Genomic DNA, 10,687 nt, shown 5'->3' with positions numbered 1-10,687 from the left:
TCGATTGAATTTAACCCAAATTTTGACGGTCACTATAACTTGAACAATGGGAAAGCTTTCAACTCGTCCATGAGTTAGGGGACCTCTTGGATTTTAATTCATGATAAAATTTATTCCCACATGATTCAAAGTATTTCATAATTGGGGGGATATTTATGAAACATTTTGACCCTGATTTTTGCTTTACCAAATATGCTCGAAGGCTCAGACTGGAAGAGGATTTTGCGGGGTATTATAGAGGATGTCAAAAGGACCAACATAGTGAGGGCTAAGATTACACTTACTCCCAAATATTATCACACCCCTCATAGGTAAAACCCAAAGGAATACCTAATTACCACTCTGAATGTCAAGGCATAGAGTCTACGATTGGCATAGGCCTTCTGCCTACTCTAAGCTACTCTCAGACTATCTTAAATCACCTTAACTCTATCTAACAAGTCCTAAAGCAAATATGTACCACAGGGTCTAATCTTGAAAGTCTAAAACCATCTTATAGGAGAACTTTATAACCCTCATCATACCCTATATAAAACCTATCTTCAGCAATGGTCTCATGCGCTAGCTTTATACATGATCTAAATTCTTAAAAAATATCTTTGACTTTCAAGACTTGGTCATCCTCATAAAAAATGGATATAGATGTATGCATTTTTAGGTTCACACTACTTCCTTATACATTGCATCAAAACCTTTTAGGAGTATATGTTGGATTCCTTAAATGCTTTGTAGTGGCAAGAAAGAGAGTGTCTCACCGCCAATGATAGCTATGTTGGTTATGAACCTTTCAAATATCCATTGGATTTCATCTTCCCTTTATGTCTGATGAATATTTAAGCCCAACCCTATCTGGTTTTGCTTGTTTAAAAATATGATAAATATTGAGTCCAACCCTCTTCAATTTTTCTTGTTTAAAAATCTTTCCAATTGAGTATGTTGGTTATTTCTACAAGATCATCCATTCCATATTTCTTGTAGAGTGTTTTCATTCCCCCGTATTGATTTGGTGATTGACCATCCACCATAGAAAAAGAAAATTACAATCTTGTAAATAACTATTACCCTTCTTTCACCTTTCTAAGGACTTATAGATGTATCCTAAGATAGTAGGTGTAGGTTGAGTTGGTAACTGATGACTCACTCATTGTTAATTAGATAGGAATTTTCCTTAATGCCAATTTGAGTCTTTTGTTATGTTAATTTGATTGAATGTAGGTAATACTACAAATAAATCCACCAAGGAGTAGTTTAGTGCCAAAACAAGTAAAAACATAGAATAAAAGAAGAGATATCAGTTCCAGATCACACAAGTGTTGATTTAATATGAAAAAGACCAATTTATATAAAAAAACACTACATTAGATCCCACAAATGACTAGTGTAAAAGGGCCTCTCAAGTTACTTTTATGCTAGCTTGGTTCCTAATTATGTATATAGCACATGAGTTATGCAATCTTATCATAATCAAGTAACCTGAAGCAATTTTTTCAAGTTAAAAGTACGGGATGCAAATCATATAAGAGTTATGTGAGTTTGATGGAGCTTTTAAAAGTGTATCTAGTGGAAACTTTTTAATTATTTGCTTCCATATTTCTGGGTCATATAAATACAGTATTTTAGGGTTTTTGAAAGCATTCATCTACAATTTGAGTTTTTGTGATTTTGTAACCATGCGATTGGGTTTTGGGTGACGATATAATTTGAATTATTTTAAAAGATTTTATGATTTCATTGTGGATATTCATGTATGGATAATTTAAATAATGATTTTGTTGTAATTTCTATCTTTTAATTATGCATAGCCAAGCCCCTAAATATTATGGGTCTGTGATGATGGGTCTGAGATGTGATTGGATATTGATAATTTGCTTTTGTTATTAATAATATGATATAAGTCTAGTAATTTCATTATGTTTGAATAAATATTAGAGATTGCATTTGGATTTCTTATTTTCCAGAGGATGGGGGTAAGGGTGAGAAGAAGTAGTAGATAAAGACTTGAATTCATTCAATTAATAGCTAGTGCTAGAGATACAGTAGCTGATTGTGGAATTAGGTTGGTTAGGATTATGCATACTTTGGGATTTAGGAGAACCCAAGGTGAAATATATTCATAGATCAAGAAATTTTTAGTATGTCAAAAATATAGCCTACCCATGACAATAATGTATAAAAGCAATGTTAAATTCCCAATCACAGTACTAACATCCATACTAGCAGTTTCCTAAGATCCCTTTACTTGATTCAAGTTCAAAAAGTAAGAAGTGTTGTTTCCAATTTTTCTTAATTGATAGTTGTGTTTGATAAATTAGTTTGAGCTACTCCAAACTCCCCATTTTTACTTGGTTTAAAATTGCAAGCAAATGGTGAATCACAATAGTAGTTAGGTTAAAGCTTTAATTCCATTCTATGTGGGATGACCCCAACTCTATAGTTTTTATTATATTACAAAATACCAATTATATTTCTCATTTTGAGAGGTGGATTTGGATTCTAACAAAAATGACACTGTCGTCGGGGAATAGGATTATAAAATTTCCCTTCGTAGTTTTTAATTCACTCTTTCTTTGCATTTGTTAAAATTTACATTTATTTTGTTTGTGTTTTGGACATTCGATGGTATAAGTTAACACACTAGCAAAACCATTATCTATGATGGGTACATGGAAGATCAAGATGAAAACTTAGGGGTTTTGGCATTATTTAGTGCCATTCTCCTAACACCCATGGTCGGCAATGTGGTCTTACACGATATGAGCCTTGTGCTCCATTTACTACAAACGAAAGGTTTATTTTGCAGACAAGCCTATGAGGATGCAAATAAGAATCTCAAAAACTTTGTGGAGGTGTGTCAATAATTTTATATTTCCAGCATCCCTCAAGATTTGATTAGATTGAGTCCCTTCCTATTCTCTCTGAAAGGAGAGGCCATCACATGTTAGAAGAACTCCCCGTGAATTCTATCACTTAATGGAATAAAGTCATAGATGCCTTCCTTAAGAGGATCTTCCCACACATACAAAATTTTAAATCCGGAATAAGAACACTAAATTTTAATAATTTCATAATGAAACTCTTTATGAAGCTTGGTTGTGCTTCAAGAAGAAGTTGTAACTATGTCCTACAGATAGCCTCCCCAAAAATATTTTGATGTAGAATTTTTATTGCTCCTTGGATTCTATCAACATGTCTGTTGTGGACAATATAGCTAGCGGTACTATGATGACTAACAACATTAGAGTGGCAACTGAATTATTCGATAAAATGGCAAAGACAAACATGACTTGGCATACTAGGAAGGCTGAGGCAGAACTAGGTGCTACCTCCTCTTTCTCTAGTACCAAAGAGATAAGGAAAATACATAAGTAATAAGATGAACATATAGTGAAGATCATGACATATATGGATTTACTCATAAAGAAAGCTGTAGGTCCAAGCCCTAAAATGTAAAACTGAATGTCATTGTTTTTTAAGGGAATCGGGTGTATGTTGATGATGACTTTGATTACCTTTCAAAAGAGAAAGATCATTACATATACAATAAAATGAGAGGTACTGGCGTAGTTACCAAGGACCTAGAGTGGGAAAGGCAGAAGAGTATAGTGATCAAAGAATTATGGTCTTTTTAAAGAGGTTCAAGTCTCTTGGAGACAATAGAATAAGAAATAAGGTTGGACCAAGGATATGGATCATGATTCGAGAGATCGAGATGGGTCATAGTGCAAGCGTGATAGATATTAGTATACCTAAGATAGAGATGGAGATTATCATAATGAAGATCGTTAAAGGGATGGTGGATGGAGAGACAAGGATCATTATGTACCTCAATTAGAGACAAAAACTTTCTACTCAAGATTTTGTTAGTGACCCCGAATGGGATCAAAGGGGGAAGACTTGCTTGATTAAGTGTTTCATAGGTTTGATGTGATAGATAAAGGCATAAATAACATGAGAGTGGTCTTTTTTTTTTATGGGTCAAACCATGTCTTCTCATTATCCACAACGAATGAACCAACTCTATATAACCCTAAATTTGAGACAAAAGAGAACATTACCTAGTGATATGGTGACTAATCCAAAGAATGACGAGTCCTATTGCATAACCATTGTCAATAAGAGCGTAAAAATTCTAGGTAATGAGGTGAAAGATGTTGAAGAGCCACCAAAAGATAGAAATGATATGGATCAGTCTCATGTTAAGAGGAAAATAGCTACAAAATCATTGAATGGCGGTGATGTACCAAAAGTACCGATAATGATCCCAAGATAAAAAGGAAAGATGAGTAGAAATTGGTTAAAAAAGATGATGCTCCTAATGATGAGGGGAATCAATGGGATGATGATTCCAATGATTCTAAGAGAAATAAGTCTCCCATGGTCTTTATGGGATTTCTAAAGTGACCTCCTCTATTTCCTTAAAGATTAAAGAAGATAAATGATGATGTACAATTTGGAAATTTTCTTCCAATGTTTAAGAATCTTTTTGTCAACATTTCCTTGGTGGATGCCCTCCTTCGAATCCCGAGGTATGCCAAGTTTATAAAGGATTTAGATACCAATAAGAGTTATACGAACTTTGAAATTGTAAAAGTATCGTACCACTATAGCCGATCACGGCAGGCAGTTAGGTGGTAAATAAAGAAGAGCTGGGTTTATTCACAGTTTTTTGCACAATTGGAATGTATAGTTTGCTAAAGCATTGTGCAACTTCAGAGCAAATCTAAACTTGATTCCATTTGTTATATTTAAGAAGTTGTGCTTAGGGGTTCCTAATCCCACAACCATTATTTATTGATAGTTGATCAATTAATCAAACAACTAGTGACACCAAATCTTCACTGCAAAGACCATAACCAACAACTCCAAATAATGAGTCAGATAATTCTTCTCATGCACCTTTAACTTCCTAGATTCATATGCAACCACCTTGCCATGCCGCATCAGCACACAACCCAGTCCCACCTGGGAGGTATCATAATAATAAACAAAACCATCGGTACCCTCGGGTAGAGTACAAACCTGAGTTGAAGTCAACTTATCCTTTAGCTTCTCGAAACTACCCTCATAAGCATCAGACCCCAAAAACTTCACCTTCTTTTGAGTCAACTTAGTAAAACGTTTAGCAATCGATGAGAAGCTTTCCACAAACCTTTTATAATACCCGACAAAACACAAGAAGATCTGAATATCAATTGGAATCATGGGTCTAGGCCACTTCTTAGCCATCACATATTTCTATGGATCAAACATGATCTCTTCACCAGAAACAACATAAACCAAAAAAATAACAATGTTCAACAAAAATTCACACTTTGAAAATTTAGCGTACAAACGTTACATTGATCGTTTATGGTCTGCAACACAATATGGAAGTGTTCAAAATGATCCACCTTAATCTTCGAATAAACTAGAATATCATTGGTAAACACAATGATGAACAAATCCAAAAACTAACAAAATACCTAATTCATGAGATCCATAAATATCGTAGGGGCATTAGTCGAACCAAAGGACATGAACAAGAACTCAAAATGAGCATAACTGGTATGGAAGGTAGTTTTAGGGATGTCCACATCCTTATTCTTCAACTGATGATACCTAGACCAAAGATCAATCTTAGAGAAATACTTAGCACCATAAACTAGTCAAACAGATCATCAATCCTAGGAAGAGGATACTTATTCTTCACCACTACCTTATTCAGCTAGAAGTAATCAATACATATCTAAAGGGAACCATCCTTCTTATGCACGAATAATACAGGTGCACCCCACAGAGAAATACTAGGGCGGATAGAACCCTTGTCAAGGAGATGTTTCAACTGCTCCTTAAGCTCCTTAAACTCACTTTGAGCCCTTCTATAGGAAGGGATAGAGATAGGACGAGTGTTCAGAAGGAGATTAATCCCAAAATCAATTTCCCTATCAAGAGGAACACTAGGAAGATCATCAGGGCAAAACTCAGGGAACTCACTAATGATGGGTATAGATTGCAACAAAGGTCTATCTGAGTTAGAATATTTGAAATAGACTAAATGATAGAGATACCCCTTGGAAATCATTTTTTGGGCTCTAAGATATGACATAAACTTCCCATTAGGCACTAGGGAACTCCCTTCGCACTCAATAACCACTCATTAGAAAATTGAAAATGATCTTACTGGTCCGACAATCTAAAGAGGTATAGCATGAATGCAACCAATCCATTTCTAATATGATATCAAAATCAAACATTCCAACTATATAAAATCTACCAAAGTTTACTTATCACCAATAGATACCACACAACCCCTTCAGAGACTTCTAGTCACAATAGAGTCACCCACTATGGTGGACACAGAGAAAGGATCCAAAATACACTCAGGATCAAAACCAAAATGGATGGCTATATAACAGGTCACATAAGAGAGGGTATACCCGAGATCAAGTAGACAATATATATCATGAGATAAAAGTTTGAGTATACCAAGAACAACATCAAGGGATGCCTCAGAATCTTAATAGGTGGTAAGAATGTACAGACGATTCTATCTAGTGCCGGAGCTAGAATTAAAAGTAGCACCCTTCGGTGCAGGAGCTGATGAAGTTGAAACAGGAACCTTGTTAGCCCCAGAAGCAACCTTAGAAGGAAAATCCCACTGTATATGTCTAATTTATCCATAACAAAAACACCAATTCCTTCTCTTCTCACACTGACATGGTGTAACTAACCACAAAATCTGTAGAAAGGACATGATAAAGTTGACTAGGCCCCACTGGCCTGAGATTGCATTCCTTATTCCCTAAACCATCACCACTCATAAAATGGTGATCACCGGATGGCTTTAGGTAGGGAGAACTTATCGTTGAATAGGAGATAAGACTCCCCCAACTTTTCTTCCTAAACTATTTCATGCCATCTCTACCATTCTGTTGCTTGCCTCCACCCTACTCTGAATGTCTAAACTACTTACTCTATCTTTTCTCTATCTCAGCTTGCTTTTTCTTTTCCTCTTTGACTTATTGCATACACACCATAAGTATAGATATATCCAAATCCTTGTTCAACAAGATTGTATTGCTTTCAAGAATTAAATCACAAGATAACCCAGAAGAAAATTTCCTTATCCTAGACCTCATGGTAAACACTAACTCAGGAGCATATTATGAAAACTGATGAAACTTTAGAGCTTACTCCTTTACCATCATCCTACCTTACTTTAAGTTTACAAACTCCTTCACTTTTTCCTCTCTCAACTTCTGATAAAAGAAGCGGTCAAGAAAAGAACTAGAGAATTCATTCTACAATGCTGACTTGGCATTATCACCCCTAGACTAATCCCCCAAATAGGACAGAAGAGTTTCCACGAGCATTAGATTTTCTGGAAGGCATAATCTGAAAAGCAAAAATATGAGAATTAGAGGAGATTTCAAGATTTAAGACTCTATATCCTGAAATAGAATGGCAACAAAGGTAAATATTCCTATATGCCTCGTAGCTTCTCCCTTATAAGTGTGGCGCACCATACACCCATAAAAGAGACTCTACTTGACATAACTGTGTGGACACCTAATTACTCAAAACCAAGGCTTTGATACCAACTTTGTCATGACCCAAACTAGGGCCTTGAAGTGATGGGTATATCAAGTTCACCAAGGACCGAAAGACAACCCCTTATACCTAGCCAAATAGAATATTCAAACTAATAATGACTAAATTCCAAAACACATCATAAATATAGTAAGGATAACTCAAGACACGAATAATATGTCAAGACCATCAAAGGATACTAACAACCAACACCCAAGTCCACGGTTATCCACAAAGCCTCTAAAAAAAACAAATACCAATAAGTTATCGGGACATGCCCCCGATAATAGCCAAAAATAATTTTTACACAAAGTCTAAGACATAGGAAACAAAAACCATGAAATGAATCCTTCAAAGTATGGAAGCTCAAAACTTAAAGTTCAACTCACGAACTAACCACGAGCACATCATCATTATGCTAGAAAAGTAGAGAAATTTCTGATGCCTACCTCGCATGGGAATGCAGTGTCCAGAGATGGTTAGTGGTTGGAGCACTAGCATATTACTTAAGGATAGAGGATAAAATAATTCCATGGGTAAAAATTCAAAAATAGTCCAAAATCCAGTGCACATAATCATATGATAATACATGTATACATAATATCACATACCGGGGTAGGGAATAAGACTTAGCATGTGAAAACTTCAGCCTAAATTGTGTAACATAACCATCATGATAAAGGCACCTACGGGATATATGGTCCTAGTTCTCCTCTAGCTGGAAGGGCCCCAAAACATATAGCTGCATGAATTAAAAGATAATCTTATTTCATATGCCTTATAGGGAACTCGAACCTCCCAAAAAATCTAGGTAACTTAAGCACCTATTTTATATAACATTGAAGACTCGAACCTCCCAATCATATAATAATACAGGGGACTCAAACTTCTCGGACAATTAGACCCCTACACCGGCTAGCGTAGTTTTTGGTGTTGGTCCCTCAGGACCTCTACTCTTATAGCCCGGATATACAACCCTCCTTTAAGACTAATTAAATTATTTAACACATATTCCTATTTATTGAACCAATTATACATTAAGGCATCCCATTGGTATTGTCATACAAACCCCTTTTACAAGTCCATGGTCATGCCACAATCCATTAACCATCACATGGAAATTTCATAATCCTTAGTTTCAATTAACATTCACATGGAGAATCAACATACCCCAAGATTTAATAAATTAATACCATGGTTCATTAACCTTTTATACCAATGCATTAGTTCAAATAAGCAAGTCAAAACACGTGAAAACCATTTATAATTATCAATTTCACCATTAGGTTGAGGGCACATAATTTTCAAAGCTACAAGTCAAGGTAAAACTGCTAAATTTGGGGAAACATACCACCTATGTTTATCGCCCAAAACCATTAATAAAGCATGAATAATGCATAATGAACCATAGGAAATCAATTATATGACCATTCATATCAAAATCCCTGAACCACATCAAAACCCTTAGTCAAATCTACAAAATTAACCATATACATTCATGCATTTACCAAAAAAAAGTTAATGGTAGTCATATGCCTGAAATACCCAAGATTATGGAGAGAATTCAACCCTTAAAGCTCTACTTGACCCAATTCTTAGAAACCCTAAGTGTGGATTCTTAAGATACTTAAGAGAGAAGAAAGAATACTTGGAGTGCATTATAGATGAAAATAGGGTTCCAAGTATTCTTATAAGTTGTGGGTTATTATTGGGATAAAAGGGAAATATCCAAAATACCCTCATTAAAAAGGCTAGAAAATAAACTGTCAGACGTTATGAGTCACCTTACGACTTGTAGGGTCATCCTATAACCCATTTCCTTAGTTATAGTTTGGGCAGCGTCCAGGACCCCAACACTGGTCTTATTACAGAGGGACGTTATGACTCTTTACGTCCTAGTTGTACTTAGGGCAGAATACTTTGGGCATCACACTATTTTTCTTATGAAAAGTACTATATGAGTCATTTAGAGTCCTTATGGCTCATAACATGGTAGTCATAGTCACCTTAGAAAACTTAGGGTAATACACTAGTTACACTACGAGTGGACATAATGACTCATCACGAGTCTTTATAACTCGGGCCCTTAAGTCGTAATTAGGATAATAAATCAGGTACTATTTACTAGACCCCTTACGACTAGGTCATATGACCAATCAAGACACCCTACAACTCATAGGGTGAGTTGTAGATAGGATGGTGAGGATAAAAATACAAAACTTTTCAAGGACCAAAAATCTAGGGTGTTATAGATTTGTAGGCTACAAAAGTGTAGTATGATTACTTAATATATGGTAATAAGTAGGAAACTTCCATCTAAGCTCTGAAGATGATATAAATATTATAGCATGCATGCAGGAAAGTAAACTATGCCCAAATATCCAAAAAATTGCACAATAAAACTACTGAGACAATAAGGATAAACTATCTCATTTTATCCATATGTAGGAACCTAAACACCATATCATTTATCACTGGCCAATATATGAATAAAGAGCGGAAGAATGATACATAATAGTATACAAGCCTAAGTAATAACTATAGAATATGAATAAATGAAGGAAGGTTTATAGTAATACCATTTATATATATATATATATATATTTATAAGGTTAACTCAAGGTACAACCTAAGTCATCACACTAAGATCTTAAAGCCTCCCAATCATAGTAGGAATTAGTTCTAAAACACTCAGGGTCTCTAATCCATACGTCTAAACATGAGATAATTACCATAATAAAGCAACTATAAAAATAGAATCAGAATATCGGTGTCTTAAACCATAATGCCTAATCCTAGGATAATCATGCTTAATAATATAACCATAAGATGAAAGAATCAGATCATAACTTGAATCTCAATACCAGTCTAATAATCAACTTATCACATACCAACCATAATAGTAATAATAATAATATAAAGTAACCGGCTAGTTCAAAAAAACAATACTCAACCAGGCATTTCATAAACCCCCACCGCTATAGGTTTGAAAGGTAAATCAATAATTAGCAAAAAATAATTAGAGCCTATACCTAAGAAAGACACCATAAGGATGATAGATACACGCACAAAATAGTATACACCATAAGCCATACTCATCATCTACACCTATGAACAC

This window comes from Capsicum annuum, chromosome 7 (genome assembly GCF_002878395.1).
Source record: "Capsicum annuum cultivar UCD-10X-F1 chromosome 7, UCD10Xv1.1, whole genome shotgun sequence".
In the NCBI taxonomy this organism is placed as follows: Eukaryota; Viridiplantae; Streptophyta; class Magnoliopsida; order Solanales; family Solanaceae; genus Capsicum; species Capsicum annuum.
The sequence above is the reverse complement of the archived record's forward strand: the minus strand, read 5'-3'. Positions refer to the sequence as shown.